The sequence below is a fragment of the Ailuropoda melanoleuca genome, chromosome X (assembly GCF_002007445.2).
Source record: "Ailuropoda melanoleuca isolate Jingjing chromosome X, ASM200744v2, whole genome shotgun sequence".
Classification (NCBI taxonomy): Eukaryota; Metazoa; Chordata; class Mammalia; order Carnivora; family Ursidae; genus Ailuropoda; species Ailuropoda melanoleuca.
This window is the reverse complement of record NC_048238.1, coordinates 88,718,382-88,729,084: the sequence shown is the minus strand read 5'-3', so window position 1 is coordinate 88,729,084 and position 10,703 is coordinate 88,718,382. Positions and strand designations below refer to the sequence as shown.

Genomic DNA, 10,703 nt, shown 5'->3' with positions numbered 1-10,703 from the left:
CTCAACACCCATAAATTGAATAATCCAATTTAATAAAGGACAGAGGACATGAATACACATTTTTCCAAAGAAGACATGCACATGGCCAACAGACACATGAAAAGATGATCAACATCACTGATCATCAGGAAAATACAAATCAAAGCTACATGAGATACCACCTCACACCTGTCAGAATGTCTAAAATCAACAACACAAGAATCAACAGGTGTTGGCAAAGACGTTGAGATGGGGGAACCCCTGCACTGTTCATGGGAATGCAAATTGGTGCAGCCACTCAGGAATACAGTATGGAGGTTCCTCAGAAAGTTAAAAATAGAACTACTCTAGGATTCAGCAATTGCACTACTGGGTATTTACCCAAAGAATTCAAAAATGCTTATTCAAAGGGATACATGCACCCCGATGTTTATAGCAATATTCCCTACAGTAGTCAAATTATGGAAACAGCCCAAGTGTCCAATGACTGATGAATTGGATAAAGATGAAGTGGGAGATATATATACAATGGAATATTAGCCATAAAAAGAATGAAATATTGCCATTTGTAATGACATGGATGGAGCTAGAGAGTATTATGCTAAGTGAAATCAGTCAGTCAGAGAAACAGAAATATCATATAATTTCACTTATATATGGAATTTAAGAAACAAAGCAAATGAGCAGAGGGAAAAAGAGAGAGAACCAAACCAAGAAACAGCTTCTTAACTGTAGAGAACAAACTGATATTTACCAGAAGGGAGGTAGGAGGGGAGATGGGTTAAATAGGTGTTGGGGATTAAGGAGTGAACCTATTGCAACAATCACAAGGTGTTTATGGAAGTGTTGAATCACTATAGTGTATACCTGAAACTAATATTACACTGTATGTTAACTAACTGGAATTTAAATAAAACCTTTAAAAAAGAGAAGTCTATGGATTAGTTTATGAGAGGACCTAGCATTTGAATACAGAAATGTGCAGCATAATTGTTTGACATAAATTCAGTTTCCTTTTGGATGAGATTTTCTGTTTTGAACCTTTTTTCTTTTTTTTCCCTCACCCTTGGCACTATTGACATTTTGCACTGGGTAATTCTCTGTTCTGTGGGGATGTCCTGCGCATTTTAGGACATTTAGCAGCATGCTTGACCTCTGTTCAGTAAATACCAGTAGCACCTTCCTTCCCCAGTCATGACAACTAAAGATTCCTCCAGAAATTGTCAAAAGAAATATCCCCTCTGGGACAAAAGCACTTTCTGCTGAAAGCCACAGGTTTAAAACAACACAACTAAAGAAAAAGAGAGCAGATAAGCATTCTTCAGTGCAGCTTTATTCTACTAGGAAAAAAGACAAAACCATGGACATTGTTTTTCTGACCAACTTGAGGATTACAGTTGGCCATCGAATGAACAATTTGAATACATAGTTCTATGCATTGTTTACTTTCATCAATTTTTTCATTAAAATTCAATTTGATTAAATAAGCTTCACATAGAAAATAAAACCATGAAAAATATGAGGAAATCACGATGTATTTGCTGCTTTAAAATGATTACTGCTATAAATAATACACTCAGTTGTGGTTTTACATTGCAGAGATTTCCCCCACCTTGTGGCCTGTGAGTTGGATTCTATGCTTGGCCTAAGAAGCTATTTTCTCACTAGATTAAATATTGTGAAATAAAAAGAAAATATGTAAATATAATATGCCCCAAAGCAAAAAATTAATTTTCAACACAGATGGGTTTCAGGAGTTTTAATGCCAAAGATTTTAAAAGTCTTGTGCCAGGGGGTACTTTGTTTGCAACTGAGATAAAATATTTCCTGTATTACCCTCACAGAATGATGAGTTTCATTCTCAAAGCAGACATTTAAAGGGTCATTTGAAATAAAGTGAAAAGCATTAAATATCTGATTTCCTTAGTCCCAACAGCACCATTAATTCTATCTGTTCTAACCCCCAAAATGGAAAAAGAGGAATGGTAGGTAGGAAGTTGGGTAAAATACTTTATGATGTGTGTTTTTTTCCAAACAGAAATTAATCACAAAAGGATAATTTCGAAGTTTTTATTCAATGACAACCTTATATGTAGTCAATGGGAGTTGAAACTAAATAAGGACAAGTTCAATCCCCATTTCATTTGGTGAACTGATACCAATGAAGTCTTCCGCATTTATCCAAGAAAATCTGATTATCATCAAATGCATTTCTTTGCAGCTTTCCTTTATCAGTAAATAAAAATTGCAGTGTTTAGAGGTCTTAGGTTACCTATTGAATAATGGATCTAGTCATAGCCTTCAAAGAGCTATTAGTCTACAAAAGGTAGTTAGGGAGGAGATACAAAGAACTTCTGGAAATACGTATTTGTACTTTTGTTCCTTCTGAACATACAATATGCACTTAATCAATGTTGAATGAAACTAAAGTTTTTGAGAAAAGAGAAACTGAGAAAAGTTACATGAGTTAGAAAACAGACTGCATAGTTCTAGGAAGATGTACACTCATATAAAAGAAAGCTGCAAATGACCTCAAATTCTTAAAATCCTGCTTAGGAATGCTTCAGGAAATTTCAAGAAATTCCGGGTTATTATTCAAAATGTGTGGCTTGGGCTCAGACAAGTTGAGAAAGAATCATATTTGTAAACACCATACATCTCAGAATTTCTGCAAGTCCATTATTCTTGTAAATTCACTTGGATTTGTCCCTTTTTTGGTTTAAAAAAAAAAGTTTGTTCCAAAGAGGCAATTTATTCCTGAATGTAAATCCCAAGGCCTACTTCTAGTTGTGGCTTTGTCATTGGTTCACATGATTCTCAATGTAAATGTTCCTCTATAATTTAATTTGTAGTTAGACTTACACAAACAAGTTTTGGGGGAGCTATTTCTTCATAAATGCTCAACATTTCCACTGTAGCAATATGGCTACTCTGGGGGGACTCACTTCCAAATGAGAAAATATGAAAGAAGAGAGTTTATGGCTATACTCAAAGGCCTAAAGTAGACCTTGTAAGAAGTTGCTCTGAAGGTTTTATTTTCTTCTCCTTAGTAAAAGAATAATACCCTTCAAAGTTTGAATGATCCTGACATGCTTAAGCCCCCCTTAACTCTAGTGTAAATAAAGGTTTATTATTTTGTACTACACAGTTCCCCAAAAATCTGTCTAATAGTAATGATATTTAGCACTGAAATTGTTATGCATACATAATTGTTTGTAAAAACTAGATATGTTATGACAAGATATACTAATTATTTTGGATGGGTGTAATCTCAGACATAAAAAATACTCTAACTAAAAGTTATCTCAACTCAAACAAAAGAGGTAACTTTGTACATATACCTCAAAGGACTTCTCTATGGAGAGAATACCATCATATAGATGAATGAAAAGCAGCACTAGCAATGTAAAATTATTAAATGATAAAATCTACTTCTTACTACCAAAAGTACATTTCAAATGCTGTACAAAATGATGTGATGAGCACTGGGTGTTATATGCAACTGATGAATTACTGAACTCTACATCTGAAACTAATATGTTGGCTAATTGAATTTAAATTAAAAATATATTCATGTTGTGAATAAAACCTATTATAAAATAATCTGTGTTTCCTTTTTCACAATGGATTTGCTGCCAGAACACAGGTGTCATGTAAACTACCATGGGAAAAGAAAAGACTCTTATCAACATTGTCATCATTGGACACATAGTTTTGAGCAAGTCAATCACTACTGGTCATGTGATCTACAAATATGGTAGGATTGACAAAAGGACTATTGTAAAATTTGAGAAGGAGGCTGCTAAGATGGGAAAGGGCTGCTTCAAGTATGCCTGGGTCTTGAATAAACTGGAAGTTGAATGTTAACATGGTATCACCACTGATACCTCCCCGTGGAAATTTGAAAACAGCAAGTATTATATGACCATCATTGATGCCTCAGGACACAGAGACCTTATCAAAAACATGATTACAGGCACATCTCAGGCTGACTGTGATGTCTTATTGTTGCTGCTGGTATTGTGAATTTGAAGCAGGTATCTCAAAGAATGGGAAGACCCATGAACATGCCCTTTTCACTTACTCCCTGGGTGTGAAACAATTAATTATTGGTGTTAACAGAATGGATTCCGCTGAGCCACCCTACAACTAGAAGAGATATAAGGAAATTGTTAAGGAGGTCAGCACCTACATTAAGAAAATTGGCTACAACCCTGACACAGTAGCATCTGTGCCAATTTCTGGTTGTAATGGTGACAACATGATAGACACAAATATTAACATGCTTTTTGTTTGAGGGATGGAAATTCACCCATAAAGATGGCAATGCCTGTGGAACCATGCTGCTTGAAGCCCTGAATTGCATTCTTCCATCAACTCATCCAACTGACAAGCCCTTGTGTCTCCCCCTCCAGGACATCTACAAAATTGGTGGTATTGGTATTGTCCCTGTGGGTTGAGTGGAGACTCTTGTTCTTAAACCCAGCATGGTGGTCACCTTTGCTCCAGTCAATGTTACAACTGAACTCAAGTGTGTCGAAATGCACCAGGAAGCTTGAATAAGACTATTCCTGGGGACAATGTGTGCTTCAACGTCAAGAACCTATCTGTCAAAGATGTTCATCATGGTAATGTGGCTGGTGACAGCAAAAATAACCCACCAATGGAAGCATCTGGCTTCACAGCTTAGGTGATTATCCTGAACCATCCAGACCAAATCAGTGCTGGATATGTACCTGTGCTGGATTGTCACACAGTTCAAGTTGCTTGCAAGTTTGCAGAGATGAAGGAGAAGATTGATCATCATTCTGGAAAAAAGCTGGAAGATGGCCCCATGTTCTTGAAATCTGGTAATGCTGCCATCATTGATATGGTTCCTGGCAAGTCTATGTGTGTTGAGAGTTTCTCTGACTATTCTCCTCTGGGCCATTTTGCTGCTTGTGATATGAGACAGATGGTTGTTGTGGGTGTTAAAGCAGTGGACAAGAAGGCAGCTGGAACTGGCAAGGTCACCAAGCCTGCCCAGAAAGCTCAGAAGGCTAAATGAATATTAATCCTAATACCTGCCACCACAGTCTTAATCAGTGGTGGAAGAATGGTCTCAGAATTGTTTGTGTCAATTGGTCATTAAATTTAATAATAAAAGACTGGTTAATGAGCATAATGCATTGTAAAACCTTCAAAAGGAAAGGAGAATGTGGACCATTTTTTTGTGTATGTGTGTTTGGCAGTTTTAAGTGATTAGTTTTTAAAATCAGTATGGAAACAACTTGGCCAAAAATCTGTCACAGAATTTTTTTTTAAAGATTTTATTTATTTATGTGACAGAGAGACAGCCATCGAGAGAGGGAACACAGCAGGGGAGTGGGAGACGATTCCGGAACGCTGGGATCACACCCTGAGCCGAAGGTAGACGCTTAACGACTGCGCTACCCAGGCGCTCGGTGTCACAGAATTTTGAGACCCGTTAAAACAAACGTTTAATGAGAAAAATTAAAATAAAATAAAATAATACATGTTTTTCATACTATCTCCAGAGAACATAACCATGGAAATTTACATTTAGAGTGACATAAGAAACAGACCAAATGCGCCATAATCATATTACTCAGTTTACTGTGACACCACAAATGGTTATTTTTTTTACTTAAACTTAAGGTTCATATTTAAAATACATATAATAAAGTCTATACTGTCCAATATGGTAACCACAAGTCACATGTCCTTTATATTTATATTTAAACTAATCAAAATGAATAAAATTTAAAATTTAGGTTCTCCATCATAATAGCTGCTCAGTAGCCACATACTCATCATTACAAAAAATGTCAATTCTGATATGTATAATATAGGTAGTGATATGAGAAATATATGTATCTTGAAAATATTAAAAGATTCTGAGAGAATTTATAGTTTTCCCACTTGTAGACCACTTGACTTTCAGAGGAAAGGCACTTCTAAATTCTGAACAGTACTGTATGATTATGCAACACCTCCATCAATCATTCTAATTAGAACCAGGAAATATTAAATTAAGACTTTTCTACTTCATGCACTTTTGAAAATAGCTTTCCTAATTTCATTGACCAGCTATCCACCAAACTGATGACAAGGCTGAAGAGTACAAAGAGAAGGTTATTATATGTAATTTTACTGATTGCTCCCATTATAATAATTATATTATACTTAGTTTTAACTTTATTTAAACATTTAGGGGTAAGGATGGTGTATCAGTCAGGATTCTCCAGGAAAACTGAATAGGGGAAAAAATATATATATCATATAAAAAATATATGATTTATTTCCAACGAATTGGTTTTTACAATTTAGGAACTGGCAAGTATGAAAGCCGTCAGGCAGGCCAGCTGATTAGAAACTCAAGTGAGAGTTAATTCTGCAATCTTGAGGCAGAATTTCTTTTTCTCCCGGAAACCTGTTTTTGCTTTTAAGGTCTTAAACTGATTGGATGAGATCTATATTATCAAGGGTAATCTCCTTTACTTAAAGTCAACTGATTGTAGCTATTAACCACATAGGAAAAATACCTTCACAGCAAAACCTAGATTAGTGTTTGATTAAATAACTGGGCCTAGCCAAACCAACACAAAATTAACCATCACAGATGGTAATGAGATCATCCAAATGGGACTGGGATGAGAGGGAGGTCTCTTCTCATGGCCAGAATGTGCCCAGGCTCCTGTAAGAATTCCTATTTACCACTTCAAACATGGGTGGAATACTAAACAACCCCTGTTATGATAATAATCTAGACAAGAGGTTCCTCATCAATGTGATTAAATGGGTAAATTTCAAGGATCTCCCTTCTTTGTGCTGGTGAATTGGTGAATTATCAGCAGTTTTGTGCCTTTATCCTGAGGATTGTTTCCAGAAGAGCATGAGGTTTTATTTTTCCTTTGTCAAAATTCAGTGAAAATATCACTACACACTTGTGTACTGCCCTCTCTTCTTCCAACTTGATACTTTATCCTACAACATTGACCTTCTTTTTCTCAATCTCCTTCATTTTTCTCTATTGTTCTAACCTCGGTTTATTTCAAGAATTTAAATACAGATCTAATTGATGAATAAAAATTTTAAATACTGTCTTCAAAATAAATATTTTTGGGGGCGACTGGGTGGCACAGCAGTTAAGCATCTGCCTTCGGCTCAGGGCGTGATCCCGGCGTTATGGGATCGAGCCCCATGTCAGGCTCCTCCACTAGGAGCCTGTTTCTTCCTCTCCCACTCTCCCTGCTTGTGTTCCCTCTCTCGCTGGTTGTCTCTCTCTCTGTGTCGAATAAATAAAAAAAAATAAAAATAAAAAATAAATATTTTTGTATTAAAGATTATAATTTTGGATACTTGAAACTATTCCAAATGAAGATAAAATTATGGGAAAATATTATTATAACAATTCGTGCTGTATATGACCTAATATAAAAATATTATTATAACAATTCATGCTGTATAACTCAGGGTTTAAGAGTATTCCTATATTTCTTGCTGACATTCATTTAATATTTACTTGCAGTTTTAGAATAAAGCAGGAGAGGAAGCTGAAAATTCTTGCATATTTTAATTTCAAAGCAACATGTATGACCTTTCCCCCAAAAGGTTTCTTGCATATATGCCTCTAAACTCAAATGTGAGGGGCGCCTGGGTGGCACAGCGGTTAGGCGTCTGCCTTCGGCTCAGGGCGTGATCCCGGCGTTGTGGGATCGAGCCCCACATCAGGCTCTTCCTCTATGAGCCTGCTTCTTCCTCTCCCACTCCCCCTGCTTGTGTTCCCTCTCTCGCTGGCTGTCTCTATCTCTGTCCAATAAAGAAATTTAAAAATCTTAAAAAAAAAAATTTAAACTCAAATGTGAGAATGTTAAAGAATGTACTTTGTGATTAAGATCCTGCAGTAACATGGAAAACCATACATCCACAGGACTCTAGGTGATATGCTTAGAAAAATCCAAATAAGAATGTTCAAATTTACAACTTGGAACAGCAATTGCATTATAAGATAAAAGATGGATAGTGAATAAATACAAGGTTGTAATCATTCACTGAGAAGGCCCTTGCTGACATCATAAAACATGGAGGCACAGCTTGAATAGCTTTTGTATATTGGGAGACCCCCAAGAGTGATTTGCAGTCCCTTACTTTTCCATTGTTCCACTTAATATATAAAGGGTATTTTTTTAACCCTTCTAAGAGCCTCCTCTGAAGAACTTTTTAACTGTGATGAAGTTGGGAGAAAGTTTCTTACACATTTCCATGAAAATTCAAATTGAAACTTTTTATTTTGAGGTGATAATGTCAATTCATTCAAAAATATTTGTCAAGGACTCTGCTATGTGCTCAAGATACAGAGATGAATACCATCAAGTCCGGCCCTCACTTAAAGTCAACAACTCCTCAAGGAGCTTATAGTGATTTGAGGGCAGTTGTTATTGATTTGTATCAAAGTGACACCTAGAAGGGATTTATAGCAGTTGTCCAATTTGATCCCTGCATAACTATAACCAAAACATTTTGGATAGATTTTTTAGATGAATTTTTATCTGTGAATAATTTTAGATATATACAAAAGCTAAAAGGTTAGTATAGGGATGTGATGGTTAATTTTACATGTAAACCTGACTGGGACATGGGATGCCCAGACATTTGTTCCAACATTCTAGTTATGCCTATGAGAGTGTTTCTGGATGAGATTAAGATTCCAGCCGGTAGACTGAAAAAGCATATTGTGCTCCCTTAGTTGCATGAAATCTATTCAATCATTTGAAGACCTGAATAGAACAAGACTGACCCTCTCTTGAGTAAGAGGGAATTTTCTTCTTTCTGACTCCCTGGAACTAGGACATTGTAGGGGTTTTCTTTGGTTTTGTTTTTGTTTTTTTTACACCTTTGGACTTGGACTGGAACTAACTCATACTACTATATACTCTATTATGTACTACTAACCTATGTGTGTGTGTGTGTGTGTNATCCCGGCGTTATGGGATCGAGCCCCATGTCAGGCTCCTCCACTAGGAGCCTGTTTCTTCCTCTCCCACTCTCCCTGCTTGTGTTCCCTCTCTCGCTGGTTGTCTCTCTCTCTGTGTCGAATAAATAAAAAAAAATAAAAATAAAAAATAAATATTTTTGTATTAAAGATTATAATTTTGGATACTTGAAACTATTCCAAATGAAGATAAAATTATGGGAAAATATTATTATAACAATTCGTGCTGTATATGACCTAATATAAAAATATTATTATAACAATTCATGCTGTATAACTCAGGGTTTAAGAGTATTCCTATATTTCTTGCTGACATTCATTTAATATTTACTTGCAGTTTTAGAATAAAGCAGGAGAGAAGCTGAAAATTCTTGCATATTTTAATTTCAAAGCAACATGTATGACCTTTCCCCCAAAAGGTTTCTTGCATATATGCCTCTAAACTCAAATGTGAGGGGCGCCTGGGTGGCACAGCGGTTAGGCGTCTGCCTTCGGCTCAGGGCGTGATCCCGGCGTTGTGGGATCGAGCCCCACATCAGGCTCTTCCTCTATGAGCCTGCTTCTTCCTCTCCCACTCCCCCTGCTTGTGTTCCCTCTCTCGCTGGCTGTCTCTATCTCTGTCCAATAAAGAAATTTAAAAATCTTAAAAAAAAAAATTTAAACTCAAATGTGAGAATGTTAAAGAATGTACTTTGTGATTAAGATCCTGCAGTAACATGGAAAACCATACATCCACAGGACTCTAGGTGATATGCTTAGAAAAATCCAAATAAGAATGTTCAAATTTACAACTTGGAACAGCAATTGCATTATAAGATAAAAGATGGATAGTGAATAAATACAAGGTTGTAATCATTCACTGAGAAGGCCCTTGCTGACATCATAAAACATGGAGGCACAGCTTGAATAGCTTTTGTATATTGGGAGACCCCCAAGAGTGATTTGCAGTCCCTTACTTTTCCATTGTTCCACTTAATATATAAAGGGTATTTTTTTAACCCTTCTAAGAGCCTCCTCTGAAGAACTTTTTAACTGTGATGAAGTTGGGAGAAAGTTTCTTACACATTTCCATGAAAATTCAAATTGAAACTTTTTATTTTGAGGTGATAATGTCAATTCATTCAAAAATATTTGTCAAGGACTCTGCTATGTGCTCAAGATACAGAGATGAATACCATCAAGTCCGGCCCTCACTTAAAGTCAACAACTCCTCAAGGAGCTTATAGTGATTTGAGGGCAGTTGTTATTGATTTGTATCAAAGTGACACCTAGAAGGGATTTATAGCAGTTGTCCAATTTGATCCCTGCATAACTATAACCAAAACATTTTGGATAGATTTTTTAGATGAATTTTTATCTGTGAATAATTTTAGATATATACAAAAGCTAAAAGGTTAGTATAGGGATGTGATGGTTAATTTTACATGTAAACCTGACTGGGACATGGGATGCCCAGACATTTGTTCCAACATTCTAGTTATGCCTATGAGAGTGTTTCTGGATGAGATTAAGATTCCAGCCGGTAGACTGAAAAAGCATATTGTGCTCCCTTAGTTGCATGAAATCTATTCAATCATTTGAAGACCTGAATAGAACAAGACTGACCCTCTCTTGAGTAAGAGGGAATTTTCTTCTTTCTGACTCCCTGGAACTAGGACATTGTAGGGGTTTTCTTTGGTTTTGTTTTTGTTTTTTTTACACCTTTGGACTTGGACTGGAACTAACTCAT

The 10,703-nt window shown here is 36.1% G+C and overlaps 1 pseudogene; it reads left to right on the top strand.

Annotated features, from left to right (window-relative positions):
* The first annotated feature begins 3,642 nt into the window (after positions 1-3,642).
* LOC100478884 lies at positions 3,643-5,026 on the top strand (annotated as a pseudogene).
* The last annotated feature ends 5,677 nt before the right edge of the window (positions 5,027-10,703 follow it).